A 16,409-nucleotide genomic window follows, 5' to 3' on the forward strand; every position below is an offset into this window, starting at 1 on the left:
TGCATGCTGAATGTGATTTATGTTCCATGTTAAAGATGGCACCAATAACAGCAGCAGAAAGGCAAAGGAAGTATCGGGAACGCCTTAAAGCTGATCCTGAAAGAAGGGAGAGAAACCTGCAGAGTGAGCGTGAGAGATGGAGGCAACTGTCAAGGTGACAGTCAAGAAATCTTTGGAGGGCACACAAGAGAACCTCATTGAGCTCTTCAGCAGCTTTGTAAAGAAATTTAAAATGCATCACTTTAATATCAAGCAGCAGTATGCCTTCTGCCGTGAGTAGAGAAAGAACAACATGTCAGGGGAGGATACTTTGATACATGTTGACTTCTCAGAAAACTACAGCTGTAAATACAGTTCTCAAGTTCAGGTGGTCCACTTTGGGGCTTGACATCAGCAGGCCACCCTTCATACTGGTGTGTTGTATATTGGTGGACTCTCAGAGCCTGTGTGCTCTGGTGTGTGCACCATCTCCCCCAGTAGACATAAAGGCCCTCCAGCAATATGGCAGCACCTAAATCCTGGGCTAGGACTTCAAGGCCAACATCCACAAGTATCTGTGCTGCACTTTTTAAGCCTGTACGCGATACAAACAACGAAGAAACTTCTACCTTTTCACTACAGAACTGGACAGAAGAGGATTCAAGGCTGGTTCTTGGAATTTTTTCGAGGCCAGTCATGGAAAAGGAGCACCAGATGGTGTCGGGGGAGCCTTAAAAAGAGCAGCTGACATGATGGTAGCAATGTCATGACATCCCAGATGCAGGAGAGTTATTCAGGGCCTTGTCTGAAACAAACACAAGTGTGAAACTGTTCTTTGTGAAAAGTGAAGATGTTGAGGAAGCTATGAAGAAAATGCCAAAGCAGATACCAGCTGTTCCTGGAACCATGAGAATTCACCAGGTCGTTACTGTAGCTCCAGGAGAACTGATGGTTTGTGATGTAAGCTGCATGTGCACAACACGGAAGCAGTTTAACTGCAAGTGCTTCAACACCAAGTGCTTCACTTTTGGCCAGAAGATAGAAACAGCTGTATCACAGACAGGCAGTGGGGGGGATCCAGGAAAAGAAATCCAGTGGGAAAGTCCAGAGCTGATTGGTAAATGGTGTATTCTCAGATATGACGATGATTTGTATCCAGGCATCATTCTAAAAATACAAACAACACAAAGTCCAGGTCAAATGCATGCATCGTGTTGGGTCAAACCGATTGTTCTGGCCGAATCAGGATGATATCCTCTGGTACTTGTTTGATGATGTCCTTGAACTCATTCCACCCCCACGGGCTGTGACAAAGTGTGGAAGTCTTGAAAGAGGTCTGGAACCGACTCAAAAGATGAATTCATGAAACAAAAGGCACATTTATGCATATATACAGACACACACACTATGCAGGCACACACATGCAAAAACACTCTGACACAGACACAGACTCATTGAAATCGTTAACTGAACCAGTTCATCAAGTTTAATTGTATGTTATTGGAGCAAGGATGAGGTGACTTTTAGCACAACTCATGAGGCTCTCTTATGCCTAGACACACACACACACACACCCACCCACCCGCCCTCACACACACACACACACACACACACACGCACACACGCATTATGTTACATTTGAGCAATTCACTTTACAATGTTTGTTAGTTGTTAATATGCTGTTGTGGTTGTTTTTACTTTAGATTAATAAAACTTAATTCTACTGCAATTTGTATCTGGTGTCCTTCCTATGGTTACAAAGTGAGATATAATGCTAATGGAAAGCCCTGTACATTGAACTTAAGAGTAAACAACATTTTATATGTAAAGCTGTATTTGTCTCTTCAACCCTGTTATGCTAGTCTCAACCCCGTCACACCTACATTTTCATATATTATTTTCTTAAAATGCTGAAAAAATAATTTATTGTTTGGGGATTTTTGTCTAAAATATTGAGAGTTATCATCTGTTCATTGATTTTGATTACAATTCTTAGTTAAACTAAATGTTTGATGAAAAATGACAAGATTGCTTTCACTCATTAGTTACATTTCAGGATTTAAGAGAGTAAAAATGTGTGATTTTATGTCATTTTTCTATGTAAAATTATTGAATTAGTATGGGGGACATCTAATTAATGTAAACATATTGATTTCTTTAGAAATACATTTTAAGATAATATTCAGAGAGCCTCCAAAGTGTCCATAACGGGTTGAAGAATTACAGTCACTACATCTTGAAAATAAGATCAATAATAAAAGAAAACTAATGCCTGAGATGGGAAAATGCATTTTTCTGATAGTTAAATATATCCTTAATGATGTGGGATATACATATAAATAATACATTTTGGTAAAAAATGTGAAAACATCCAAGTCCAATTTTAACCATTCTCGTGGAATGACTCAGTTACTGTTGATATCAAAAATGTAATGCAAACATTGAAAAATTACTGCTGAAAGGTAAGCGGAAGTGACGGTCAAGGTAAGCGATTCATGTTGTAACTGACGTCAGACGCCGGAGATTTTGGCGGAAAATTAAAGCAAATGGTAGTTTAGATTTGAACAAATTTCTTTAAGCTTCAGTATTACCAAATACACTTATCAATTGTCTCATAACTAACAATATTTGTCTAAATAATCTCCAACACCCTGGAGAACAACAGGGAGAGTTTAGAGGCTCTCCAAGATTATATTGATCAGTGCTTTCAGGATCTCGTGATGAAGAAGGCCCAGAGTGCAGCTTCCCCGGCCAAATCTGAGACGCCGTCGTCGAAAAGACAACGCCCGGCAGATTCCCCCGGCACAACATCGCCAGCTGGCAAAGATATTGCCGACATACTGGAGTCAATCGACAAGCGATTGTCCAGTTTCGACGCAAGGCTGTCCCTGGTGGAGATTCTTCACCGGGAATTTAAATGCTTGCGAGAATCCCTGGAGTTCAGCCAGCAGCAAGTGGAAACGCTCGCTGCTGAAAATGCCACGCTAAGGGAGTCGGTGAAATCTCTCACAGAAAATGTTACTCAGCTCAATAGAGAAAATAAAAAAATAAAAGAAACGGTTATTGATCTACAAGCTCGTAGCATGCGTGATAATCTAGTATTTTCTGGTATTCCAGAAGCCGCTGGAGAGGACGCGGAGACCACGGTAAAAAGCTTCATCCAAACCCACCTGAAGCTGCCGGAGGACACGGTGAAGAACATCGTTTTCGATAGGGTGCATCGCCTCGGCCCCATTCGAGCTACGGCCGGGAGACCACGTCCTATCGTGGCCAAATTCGGCCACTTCAAACAAAAGCAACATGTGAAAAGCCGCGGCAGGGAATTAAAAGGAACGGACTTCAGCGTGAACGATCAGTTCCCCAAAGAGATCCTGGAACGACGCAGGGTCCTCTTCCCAATTCGACGCAGCTTCATCCAGAAAGGCTCCCGCGCTGTCATCGCTGTGGACCGGCTGTACGTGGACGGACAGCTCCACCGCGACCCCAACATCACTCCGTGGCTGTATTAACTTCAGACCAGATAAGAATCCGCTACACCCTTTCCCTATCCACTCACACTAACTTGCATTAACATCTGTTTAACTTACCGGTATCAAATCGCATCTCAAGTGTGATTTCATAGCAGTATTAACACCGTCACTCTCCGTCAGTGATTTAATTGGAATGTTTACGTTTTCTTTTCACTCTTCTCGTTTTTTTTTTTTGTTTTTTTTTCTTCTCTCTTTTCCCCCTCTTGTTTTTATGCTGCTCACCCTCGTCCTTGGTTTCTTTCTTTATTTCTTTCACTGCTTCGATCACCTACTTCCACACTCATCCACAAACAACATCATTTATTTCGACACTTACTCACTGCACGATCACGCACAGTCATGCGCTCAACGGCAGCACATTTACATCAGTCAGACAGCGCACACAGACCTACAGGATACACACACTTAAGCCAAGCATACTCATATTAGTAAATATGCAAACACATAGTCAGACTCAGGGAGCATCTCGCCACACATTTTTTCTCTCTCTCCCTCTCCTTATTTATGAACAAGTGATGTATTCTCTCCACCTGTCTAAGCGACACACACAGAGTACACCCCTAGTTATGTACAGACATCTATGGGTGCACTAAGATTCGTTACATGGAATGTAAATGGAGCTGGCTCAAGAGAAAAGAGGTTAAAAATATTTAACCAACTCAAAAAACTACAGGCAGATGTTGTCCTTTTACAAGAGACCCACAGACCTCTTAGAGGTTCGAATGAACTTAAAACACCTGAGTTTCCTAATGTGTTCTCAGCTTGTTATAATTCTAGACAAAGGGGAGTAGCAATTTTAATCCATAAAAAAATTAATTTCACAGTACTCGATACAGTTATAGATCCAGAGGGCAGATTCTTAATCATTAAACTATCTATACTTGATAAAAAGCTATGTATTGTAAGTGTATATGGTCCAAATGTTGATGATCCCTCATTCTTTCACGGTTTTTTCAGTGCACTCTCTGAACACTTAGATGGCACACTTGTGCTTGGAGGCGACCTCAACCTTGGACTGAATGAAGAAATGGATAGGCTCAATACAGCAGGAACTCAGCGTAATTGGCAGTCCACAAATATAATCAAACAGTATATGAGCGACTTTGGTCTTTGCGATGCATGGCGCTCCCTTCACCCCACCAGTAAGGAATATACTTTTTTTTCACATGTTCATCACTCCTACTCTCGTCTAGATTATTTTTTGGTCAGCAGCTCACTGCTGAGTGACATTTCAGACACTGAGATTCACCCTATAGCTGTCAGCGATCATGCTCCTGTATCTTTAACACTAATGCACAAGAATAATACTATGCCAAGTAAAAACTGGAGATTTAATACATCACTGCTTAAAGATGAAGACTTTATTAAATATTTTAAAAAAGAGTGGACTTCATATTTAGACTTTAATGACACTCCCGGAACATCAGCTTCTGTTTTATGGGAAGCAGGGAAAGCTGTGATGAGAGGTAAAATAATTTCTTTCTCATCACATAAAAAGAAAAAAGAAAACAAAAATATTCAGGAATTGGAAAAAAACATCAAATCACTAGAAGAAGCCTACGCGTCCCACCAAGATCAGGAAACATTGAACAAAATACGCAAAACAAAACTAGAATTAAATGAGATAATTGATAGAAAAACAAAATTCTTAGTACAAAGACTACGCTTACAAAATTATGAACATAGTAATAAATCCGGTCAATTTCTAGCAAACCAGCTAAAAATAAATAAAGAAAAAACAACTATATGTGCTGTTCAAGATTCATCTGGGAACACAATATATGAACCGAAACAAATAAACAACATTTTCAGGGATTTCTATAAAACGTTGTATTCACCACAAATAAACCCATCTAAAAAGGAAATTGATCAATTTTTAGACAACATAACTCTCCCAAAATTATTAGAAGCTCAAGCAATGGCACTGGATTCGCCACTGACATCAGGTGAACTCCAGGAAGCCCTGATAAGTATGTCCAATAATAAGGCTCCAGGTCCAGACGGCTTTCCTGCAGAATTCTACAAAGAATTCTGGACGATTCTAGCACCAGTTTTTTACAGAACGTTGTTAGAAATCAAAGAAAAGGGCAGACTTCCATCAAATATGAATTCTGCAAACATTAATCTCCTGCTAAAACCAGGCAAAGACCCTGTATATCCCTCAAGCTATCGTCCAATATCCCTTATTAATGTAGACCTCAAAATAATCTGCAAAGCTCTCTCGAAGAGACTAGAGAAAATAACCCCCCTCTTAATTCATCCTGACCAAACTGGTTTCATAAAAGGTAGGCACTCATCAACAAATACACGTAGATTACTTAATTTGATAGACTACTCATACAGTAAAAACCTTGAAACTACAATATTTTCCTTAGATGCAGAAAAAGCGTTTGACAGAGTTAACTGGAAATTTCTATTTGCAACTTTACACAAATTTGGTTTTGGATCTTCTTTCATCAACTGGTTAAAAATATTATATAATTCCCCAACAGCTTGTGTCAGAACAAATGACCAGACATCCTCCAGCTTATGTCTCCTGAGGGGCACCAGGCAGGGATGCCCACTCTCCCCTTCACTGTTTGCAATTTTTATCGAACCACTAGCAGCAGCAATTAGACAGAATTCAGCAATTAAGGGCATAAAATGCAAGAACGTGGAACATAAAATCAGCCTTTATGCTGATGATGTGTTACTCTTTCTCCAAAATTCACAAACCAATATCTCTGGGGTGATTGAATTGATAAACTCTTTTGCAAGAATATCAGATTACTCAATTAACTGGTCAAAATCTACAGTCCTTCCTATTAATTGCTGCTTCCATAATTCCTCTTCTACTCCACTGCAATCGGGAAATATAAAATATTTAGGTATTAATATTTCTCCCAAGCTTGCAGATCTAACTAAATTAAACCATACCCCACTTTTAAAGAAAGTAGAAGGTGATCTGGCTAGATGGAAATGTCTACCCATATCACTCATGGGAAGGGTTGCTGCTATAAAAATGATGGTATTACCAAAAATAAATTATTTATTCTCAATGATCCCAACTAAACCGCCGCAAGATTGGTTCAGATCTCTAGATTCATATATGTCCAAATTCCTTTGGAAAAATAAGCCCCCACGTATAAGCTTAAAAACACTACAAAAGACCAAGGATAAAGGAGGATTAGAACTACCTAACTTTCAGCACTACTTCTTAGCCAACAGGCTTCAGTTTATCTCAGGATGGCTAAAACATACCCTTTTAGATGAACCTTGGCTAGATGTAGAACAAGCACTTTGCAATAATCTAGAGATTTCAGATCTACCATTTATCAGCTCAAACATCCAACGACATGAATGCTTCAAAAGCATCAACATCAGCTCTTCTCTGACAGCATGGTGGGAGTTTCTGAAGTTGACAGAGTCTTCATTAATCCCATGCAAACGTACACCTATCTGGAACAACCCTGACATATTACAAAACAATAATATGATAAACTTTTCAGATTGGAATGGTAAAGGAATCAAATATGTAGAACATATACTAGAAGGAACAGAATTTATTTCATTTGACAGACTAGTTACACAATATGGGATCAACAAGAAAAGATTTTTAGAATATCAACAAATTAAATCCATAATAAAAAAGAAATTTAAACCGGGTCAAGTTGAACTACAAACACCACCAAGTGTGGTTCAATTTTTTACTCTTAAAACCCCCAAATTACTATCCAAAATATACAGAATGCTTTCTAAAATAGATGAATCAATATCACTTCCTATTGCAAAATGGGAAGCGGATTTATCAGTTAACTTAGATTTGCTTAAAAACCTTTCATCTAATCAAAAATCCCAGTCTTCAATTAATTCAATACAAAATACTACATAGAGTGCACTATACAGGTCATCGGATGTTCAAGATGGGCTTTGCATCTACCAACAACTGCTCACACTGCCAAACCAATTCACCGGACAATTATATCCATGCTCTTTGGTTCTGTCCACCAGTTCAGAAGTTTTGGCGCGAGATATGTGAAGACTTATCAAAGTGTCTGAAATGTAACATTCCAACTTCCCCCTTAGTGTGTTTGTTGGGCAGCTTAGATAATGTCACTTCAGAAAAGAATATAGCCCATATGGTTTTCACTGCCCTATGCATAGCCAAGAAAACAGTCCTCATGAACTGGAAAAATAAAAACAATCTTAATTCTAACCAATATAGAAATTATCTATTAGATTACATTAGTCTTGATACAGCCTCTGCCACCACATCAGATCAATCGCTCTGGGCTCCTCTGATCAGCTCCATCACCTAGTGGGGGTGGGGGGTCATATTTTGGTCTCGCCTTCACTGTTGTGATTGGTGTGGGGGTAGGGTCAGGCTTAGGGCGTCGGGGGGTTCCTCGGGAGCATCTTCCTTGGGGGGCTCAACCCGGGGTAGCGGTCATGGCCAATTAGGGGCTCTGTTGGCTCTTGGGTGACGGTTTCCTCGTAGCTACGTGCAGCGGGGCTAGGGGAGGGTCTGTGCTGACGGACGGGGGTTACTGACCTGGTAGCCTGGCTGCCCCTGGGTGGGTCCGGGATGGGCGTGAGGTTCTGGGGGCGCTCCGGCTCTGGCCTGGGGCCCTGGCTGGGCCTCGGGGGCCTGGGTCCTGGTTGGTGTGTTGCCGGGGTTGTGGGCCGGTGGGTATATGGGGGCCCGCCACTGGCGCGGGGTGCCGCCGGTGCGCCGAGCCACCTGGGGGGCTCTTCAACTGGTGGGGGGGGGGGGGGGGGGGGGTTGTCACATCTTGCAGGAGCTTTCCTCTCTCAGGAACTCTCTCTGCAAGAGGGGGAGATACAGGAGAGGTGGAGGAAGATCTCAGCCTGGGCGTCTATTGTCTTATGTAGTCTGGAAGATGAGTGGATGATGGGGTGGGTGCAGTTTTCTCTGTGGTGGGGTTGGGTGGACTGCCCCGGGCTCTGTGGGGCCGGGCGGCGCCGCTGCACTGGGCCCCGGTTCGGATGGGCCTGGGCCCCCCTTCCCTGGCGGGTCGCGGAGTATGGGGGTGCCTACTGGGGTCAGCGGGGGAGCTGGCCCCAGGGAGGGGTCAATTGCCCCTCCCTTCCTTCCCTCCCCATCTCCAGCTGCCTCCCTCTTCCCGCTCCACCACAACCACCCACACATGCAGGGCCTTGGAGTGGGGGTGTGTCACCAGGGTGCAGAGGGGGTAACCCCCCCCTCTGTCCCCTTCTGGCTGCCTCTGCCTCAATTTTATCCCACAACTTAGACATTCACATTACTCACACTCTCATTACACATACATATAGGATCTTGGGGGTGGGCACGCTACACGGAATCTCAATTACCATCAGGGTGTACACCTCACCCCTGGCGTCGTTGCCCACCTCTCAATTTTAAATACACGTAGACATTGAGGGCTAGCAGGAGGGACTATGCGCTTACCTGCTGCTCTCTGGCAGGTAGCTCCATGCCCTCCTGGGTTTTAAATGCACCTTAGAACACACATACATCAACACTACAATGAGCGGGTGGAGGGAGGTTAGGAGTCTTCTCTCACCCTCGTTCTCTGCGGTCTGCTGGAGCAGGGGGGCTAGGAGGAGGAGTTGGCCGTCCGACTGGGGTCCGGAATGTGGGGCCTCCCTGCTGCTGCGGAGTCGGGGCGGTCTGCTTCTCCCCACCGCAGGGAAAAAGGGTAACACAACCTGGGTCTGGGTGCAGTTCCCCCCTCCAGGGGCAAGGGTACCTAGACCCGGTTTGTAGAGTACGCTTGGGGAGTGTGATTGTGTGTACAGCGTCTCTTTATGTCTGTCTCCACGTTGGTTAAGTGTGGAGTAAGTGCATATGAGAGCATGAGGGTGGGAATGGATGTTTGTATCTGTGTGTGCCTGTATGTCTGTGTCCATATGTCAGGTTGGGTATCAGACGCCACCTCTCTGAGGACAGCTCAGGCCCTCCAAGGTTTGGAGGCCTATCTCCCCCCACCACTTCCCCTGCCGGGGGCGGACTCCCTCAGACATCGGTGCGTTGGTGGTTCTTTGTGTCCGGGGGTGGGCGTCCGGGTGCACACCGGCTCACTCCTTGGCGGCTGCTTATCGGGGCCTGGAGCCTGGGGCTCGCTTGGGCCACTTCGGAGGTGGGGTGCCCCCGGCCTCTCGGCCTGGGGCTCGGTCACTCAGGCACAGCTGGCTGCCGGCGGAGCTCACGGGCACGTTGCTGCAACCCCCCCTGGCTTCTGCTCCGTGGCTGCTGGGTGACCCCTCGTTTGGGACTCTCCTCAGCTCTTTCTGGGACAGTGGCACGGCTGCCCCTCTGTTGGTCTTCCTTGGTCTCTTGTGTTCTGGGGGCCTCTGGATGTCTGGAGTTTTGATCTCCTCCATACCTGCTTCATGCCCTGGAGGACGGGGCAGTGGCCCCCCACACCCTCTAGCAGATCATTACATGAGGGAACCTTTTAAGAAAACAAGCGCGTCCATGCTCACAGGTGTACACACGGGTGATCACACACACAAACTACACCCTTTTTGGCTCCTACCTCAATGCACACTGTGCTGTCGATCTTACGTGCTGCACAATAATGTTTAATATTTAGTATTTACTGTCATATTCCCATATATCATTGTGATGTTGTTTATTGTATTACTCTCGTTTTCTTCTGCTTGTTTTCTTTTTTCTTTCTCAACAGGTGATCCAGGTGATCGATACATGTATTTTTTTTCTTTTTTTTTTTTTTTTGCTTATTCTGTTTTTTGCCCTTTTCCCCCGTCCCTCTTCTCAACTGTTTTTCTTTCCCTCTTTCTTTCTCCCTTTTCTTTCCCCCAGTCAAGTCTGTCCCGTATTCAGCAAGTGAAAATAAAATAAAGAATAAAAGGTGAATCAAATGGACCATTACGGCAAAGCTGGGATGGTCAATTTGGTAAAGAAAATCCGTTGGGCATCTTTCTTCGCCTTTAGACAATAATTCTGATGGCAAAAGAGCCAAACGGGACAGGCAAAAAAAAAAAAAAAAAAAAAAATGTAATGCTGTCCTTTGAGATTTTAACATAAGACCGTGAGTGTAATGGATCTAAAACTGTTTAAATCTTCAGGGCCCTCTACAGCCTGGTAACATGGAGACTTTAAAAACATCAGCAGAACGTTTAAGTAGTGTAGTCTAATTTGTTCTTTTAATTTAATAATAGAGTCCATATTATATCAACAGCTACATTCACTCTGGAGAGAAACTAGTGAGGGAGACCATCAGGACCAAGCTGGGTTTCCTGGGTCCAGAGGTTTGGAGAAACTTCTTTCATCACAGCTGTCCTGTGCCATAAGTTCTGTTGACCTGCTGTAAGAGGCATCCTTTAAGAAACACCAGGAAGACTGAGGCTCATCGCATTGATCAAGCAGGACTCATGATCTTCACCAGCAGCTCCCTCACAGGGAAATCTTCAGCACTCCTCCGTAGGCCCGCCCCAGGAGATGAATAAACCCAGCATTTCATCAACACTGTGATGAGACCTTTGGTTTGTGTAATAAACCTTTGGTTTGTTAGACCTTTGGTTTGTTATAAATACTCAGATACTCCCCAGAGGCTCCGGACTTTTACATAAAGATATTATATTCAGTAATATCATATTTAAAAATATATGATCCTCTCTGGTTACTCTGGTATGAATAACTCTGAATCACTTTATGGTAAATAACACACTATGTGTAAAAAAAAACTGTGAAAAAATTCCAGATGACAACTTTATAGTTCAACATACAAGTGACGACCTTTGACCTTCATCAGGTTTTATTTAATTGTGTTAGAGAAAATCTCATATGCTCTTCATGCAGCTGAGTACATCAAGTGTTTAAAACGGAAGCTGTGCAAGTCTGAGATCAGCAGCTTTGTGAAACACCAAACTGAGGTCCTGTTAATGCTGATATATAGTGACACAGTTACATGAGTGATTAATCCTTTTGTTTTTTTGTCTTTAACTTTATCAATAAAAGAGCTGCAGCTTTCACTACAGCACGTGTGATACTTTAACCTTTGTACTGTTTTCATCAGTTCATTTTCCAGTTAACATGTGAACATGTTGGATGATCTGTCTGCTGTCACTCGATGGGGCTGAGGTCTGAATCTGAGGGCAGCTCCTGTAATCACAAAGACAACAGAACCATCAAACTCAGATATAAATTTTATCCCTCAATATTGAAATAAAGCTGATTCTTCTGTCCTCACACACTCAGGATCTGAAGTTCTTCTCTTACATTTTTTTCAGTATTACAGTACACTACAGTACTTTAATCCATAGTTCCTGATTAATGAGGAGTTACTGAAGTACAAGCTTTTAAAAAAATTGTTACTGTCTTTACAGATGTGGCAAGAGACTGAAAACATGCTGTTGTTTGCACATATTTAATATTCAGCTCTGCGCAGGAGCTGCAGCAGAGTGCAGCCTGTTGTTTTTACAGTATAATACTTATAATAAAAGTACAGTAACAGTAATTAGTGACTGAGCAGCCCGGGGCGTTTCTCTTGATTTCTTCAGTAAATTCATTCACCTGCACAGCTAAACGAACCCTGACAGCCGAGTGCTCATTTTAGCTAGCTAGGTCTCAGGAGCTAGCTAAGGACGGTAGTTACGGAGTAACTTACAAACACGTTTAACTTACCGAAAAAGTGCAGCGGGGCCTCGGGTCCTTCTGTCGGGTAGTCCAGTTTACTGAAGAACACCTCGGGCTGTCAGGTTAAAACACTGGTCGTGTTTTCGTAGCGTAAACGCAGGCCCTCCTCTCAGAGCCTACGCTCTATCTGCTATTCGCGAACAGAGATACGCAAGTTTCTCCGTGACTGCAGCTGTCAGTCAAAGCTCTTATGATGACGTTTCACCCCAATTTAACATCACCGCGGTAGGAATTACAATCAAACTTATGGGAGAGGAGACCCCTTGAACATCAATCAGCGTGATGAGAACTATTGAAAACAAAAGGAAGAATCTTTGGAAAAAAATTATCTAAGGAGAATTAATTTATTTTAGTCTGACCCCAGTCCCATCCGCTAACATGGAGGAGGCGGGGTTTATGACCTATACTGCAGCCAGACACCAGGGGGCGATAGAGACGTTTTGGCTTCATTTTTGGGGAGCTGTCGCGTCCTCCATGTTTTCTACTGTCAATGGTAGTGACAGCTACAATAGTTTTTTTTTTTTTTGTATACGTTTTATTGACAAAACACAAAATACAGATATACAAATACAAAATAGCAAACACAATGTCAGGGGGTTCATATAAAAAAACAAAATAGACACAGTCTATTAAAGAATCACATGATATTGAACAGGGAACATAAGTTTATGGTTTTGACAGCTTTTTGATTTTGAGAATGTTGTATGGTTTTAACATATTGTTTGGTTTCATTTAAAAAGCACCGAAAAGATGGTTTTGCATTAGAAAATTTCGACTTATGTATATGAAATTTAGCCAATAATATTAATAAATTAATCAAATAAAATTCGTTTGCCCTGTGCATGGGGTACTTAAAGAAACCAAACGATATTTTCTCGTAACAAAGAGAGAACTCAGAAAAGATAAAGGAAACAACAAAAACACAAAATTCTTGCCAGAAAAGATTCGTGTATAAGCGTGACCAAAATAAATGAGAAATATCTTCCTTCACACAATTACAAAATGTACAGTTAATATCAATGTCCTTTTTATAACGTACAAGAAAAGATCTGGTTGCGTAAAAACGATGAATAACTTTAAAAGATATTTCCTTTACTTTGTTATTTAATAGAAATTTTGACGGTAAGGTCCAAATCTTCTCCCATTCCAGGTCCTGGTATAAGTTATTCCAGTAGGCGACAGCCGTTGGGACACAAGTTCTGTCTTTTTGAAATAGAGTTCGTATTTCACGGTTGTTTATCCTCTTTACAGAGGGGAAACACACCTGACCGACATAAGTAACAGCAGGATCCAGTGGTAAAGGGGTCAAATCACTAACAACAAGATTTCTAAACAACATTAAGACCCCAGCAGGGATAGCATCAAACACTATGGCATATTCATTTGGTGGAACAGGACCATATGTATTCAAAAATTCTGAGTAAGAGAATAAACCTCCAACTGGATTTATAAGTTGTGCAACACGATGAATCCCATTATCAAACCAACTACTTAAAAACACAGACTTATGTTTGTATAAAATGTCTCTATTGTTCCAAATATAGTATCTATGTGGAGAAAAGTTGTGTTTATAAATCAATGACCAGGAAAGAAGCATTTGTTTATGAAAGTTGGATAGTTTAAAGGGATTTTATCGATATTGTAATTACAAAGCAAAAGAAAGTTAAGACCACCAATTTTTGAGAAAATATAATTGGGAATAAAGTTCCAAATTGAGGTTGGGTTCCTGAAAAATTGTTTAATCCAGTTTATTTTAAACACATTGTTTAATGAGGAGAAGTCAAGAAAGTTTACTCCACCATGTTGGAATGAGTTGGATAAAACTGATCTTTTAATATAATGAATTCTATTCTTCCATATGAAATTATAAATAAGTCTGTCAATATCTGCCAGGGTTTCTTTATTTACATCAAGAGACAAAGCAGCATAAGTTAGACGAGATAAACCCTCTGCTTTCGTGAGTAAAACTCTCCCTTTAATGGATAAATCCCGCTGCAGCCAAGCATTCAGCTTTTTTTGTGTTTTGTCCAAAATTGGAGTGAAATTAAGGGAGCACCTGGTGGATTGATTTTTATTAATGACTATACCAAGGTAAGTGACAGACTCTTTCACTGGGATACCAGCAATAGATAGACTGGTACAATTTCTAAGGGCAAGCAGTTCACATTTGCCAATGTTTAGGTAGAGTCCTGAAGCTAAAGAAAAGGCATTAATTGTGTTAATAGCCATCTGCACCTGTGAAGCATTTTTTAAAAAGAGAGTGGTATCATCAGCAAGTTGACTAATGAATATTTCTTCATCTGCAATTGTTATACCTTTCAGAGGACTGCGTTTAATATAATCAGAGAGGAGTTGAGCACAAATGAGAAATAAGTATGGGGAGATGGGGCAGCCTTGCCTGATACCGCAGTTCAAGTTAAACCTAGGTGATGTACCTGCTTGTAGTTTGATGGAGCAATTCACATTTTTGTACATTGTTTTAATTGCATTCTGAAAATAAGGACCAAAGCCAAATTTGTCCAAAGCCTGAAAAATAAAACCATGTTCAATCGTGGCAAACGCTTTGCAGAAATCTACAAATAAGATAAAGCTATCATCCCTACACAAATCTGCATAATCAATTAGGTCAAAAACAAGTCTGATGTTGTTGGATATGTGTCTGTTAGCCATAAAGCCAGACTGAGTTTCATCAATAATATCATTCAAAACAGCTTTCAGTCTTTTGGCAAAGATCTGAGCTAGGATCTTATAATCATTATTAAGGAGGCAAATTGGCCTCCAATTGTCAATATAAGTGGGATCTTTCTTTGGCTTTGGGATTAGGGTTAACAGACCTTGTGATAAAGTGGGGGAGAAGAGACTGATTTGTAAGACTTTCAATGTATACATTAAGAAGAAATGGAGCCAGTTGATCTGCAAAAGTAATGTAAAATTCAGAGGTTAAGCCATCGGTTCCTGGGGATTTATTAAGTTTAAGACGTCGAATGGCAGGTAGCACTTCACTAATAGATATCGGCCTATCACAGAAACTCATCTGATCTTCTTTAACTGTTCGCACATCAGGGATTTGTTCCATAAAGTTCAGAGCAGCACTCTCATCAAACTCTGACTTGTATAAATTTTTATAAAAATTGGAGCAATAGGTGGAGACTTTTCGGGGATCATCAGTTATAATACCGTCAATATTAAGTCTCCGAACAGAACTAAGTTTAGAACAAGATTTCTCTAATTTAAAAAAATAGGATGAGTGTTGTTCACCTTCTTCTAACCATCTTCTCCTTGATCTCACAAAGGCTCCCTCTGCTTTCAGTTTATAGATATCATTTAACTTACTCTGTTGCAAAGCTAAGTCAGTTTTATCTTCTTCAGATAGGTTCTCTGGTGGGATCTGAGTGAGAGCAGATATCCTAGTAATTACATTAATTTCTTCATTTTTCCTCTGTTTTGCTGCAGATGAGCCATACTCTCTTAAATATTTAGCGGCTTCAAATTTAAAGAGTTCCCAATTTTGACAGTAGAGATGACTGGTTAGGGCTTTATCCCAGAAACGTTTGATTAATGACAAAATATCTTCATTCACTTTTTCATGTTTTAGAAGGGAGTTATTAAGTTTCCAGTAGCAGCTCCTACAAGTTTGGGCAGCATTAGTATTGAAAAAGACCTGAAGTGATACCACTTTGTGGTCCATGAGTGGAGTTGGCATTATATTGGCTATAACATTATCCCTATTTAAGCAATCAGAGATTAACCAGAAGTCAATACGGGATTTAGAAGAGTTGGATTTGTTACTCCATGTAAATAGTCTGGCTTTAGGGTTTTTAAATCTCCAAATGTCTATTAAATGAAACTTTTGCATAAATGTATTTAAACAACAGGACAGAGAGTTATTTGAGCTAGGTGGCCATCTGTCTAGTGAAGGATCTGGAGCAATGTTAAAATCGCCTCCAACTAATAACAGGAGATTCGGGTATTTGGATAACCAGAACAAAAGGCGTGTTTCAAGGGGATCCAATAAGAAGTCATTATCAGACTTAGAATTAAAACCATACACGTTGGCAAGAAGAAGAAGTGTACCATCAATGTTGACAATCATTAACACATAGTATCCTTCTGAGTCCATTTCAGAGTGCATAACGTTCCCATTAAATTTGTTCTTCAGAGTAATAACTTCTGCCGATCTTTCTGATCCATGTGAGAACCATAGGTCCTTGCCCCACTGTGTTTTCCAAAAAGCAGTATCCTTAATAACAGAGTGTGAT

At 41.4% G+C, this 16,409-nt stretch overlaps 1 pseudogene; it reads left to right on the forward strand.

The window, feature by feature from the left end:
- The first annotated feature begins 232 nt into the window (after positions 1-232).
- LOC148096250 (uncharacterized) lies at positions 233-1,337 on the forward strand (annotated as a pseudogene).
- Positions 1,338-16,409: the final 15,072 nt, after the last annotated feature.

This window comes from Neolamprologus brichardi, chromosome 23 (assembly GCF_056152115.1).
Source record: "Neolamprologus brichardi isolate AB-2024 chromosome 23, ASM5615211v1, whole genome shotgun sequence".
In the NCBI taxonomy this organism is placed as follows: Eukaryota; Metazoa; Chordata; class Actinopteri; order Cichliformes; family Cichlidae; genus Neolamprologus; species Neolamprologus brichardi.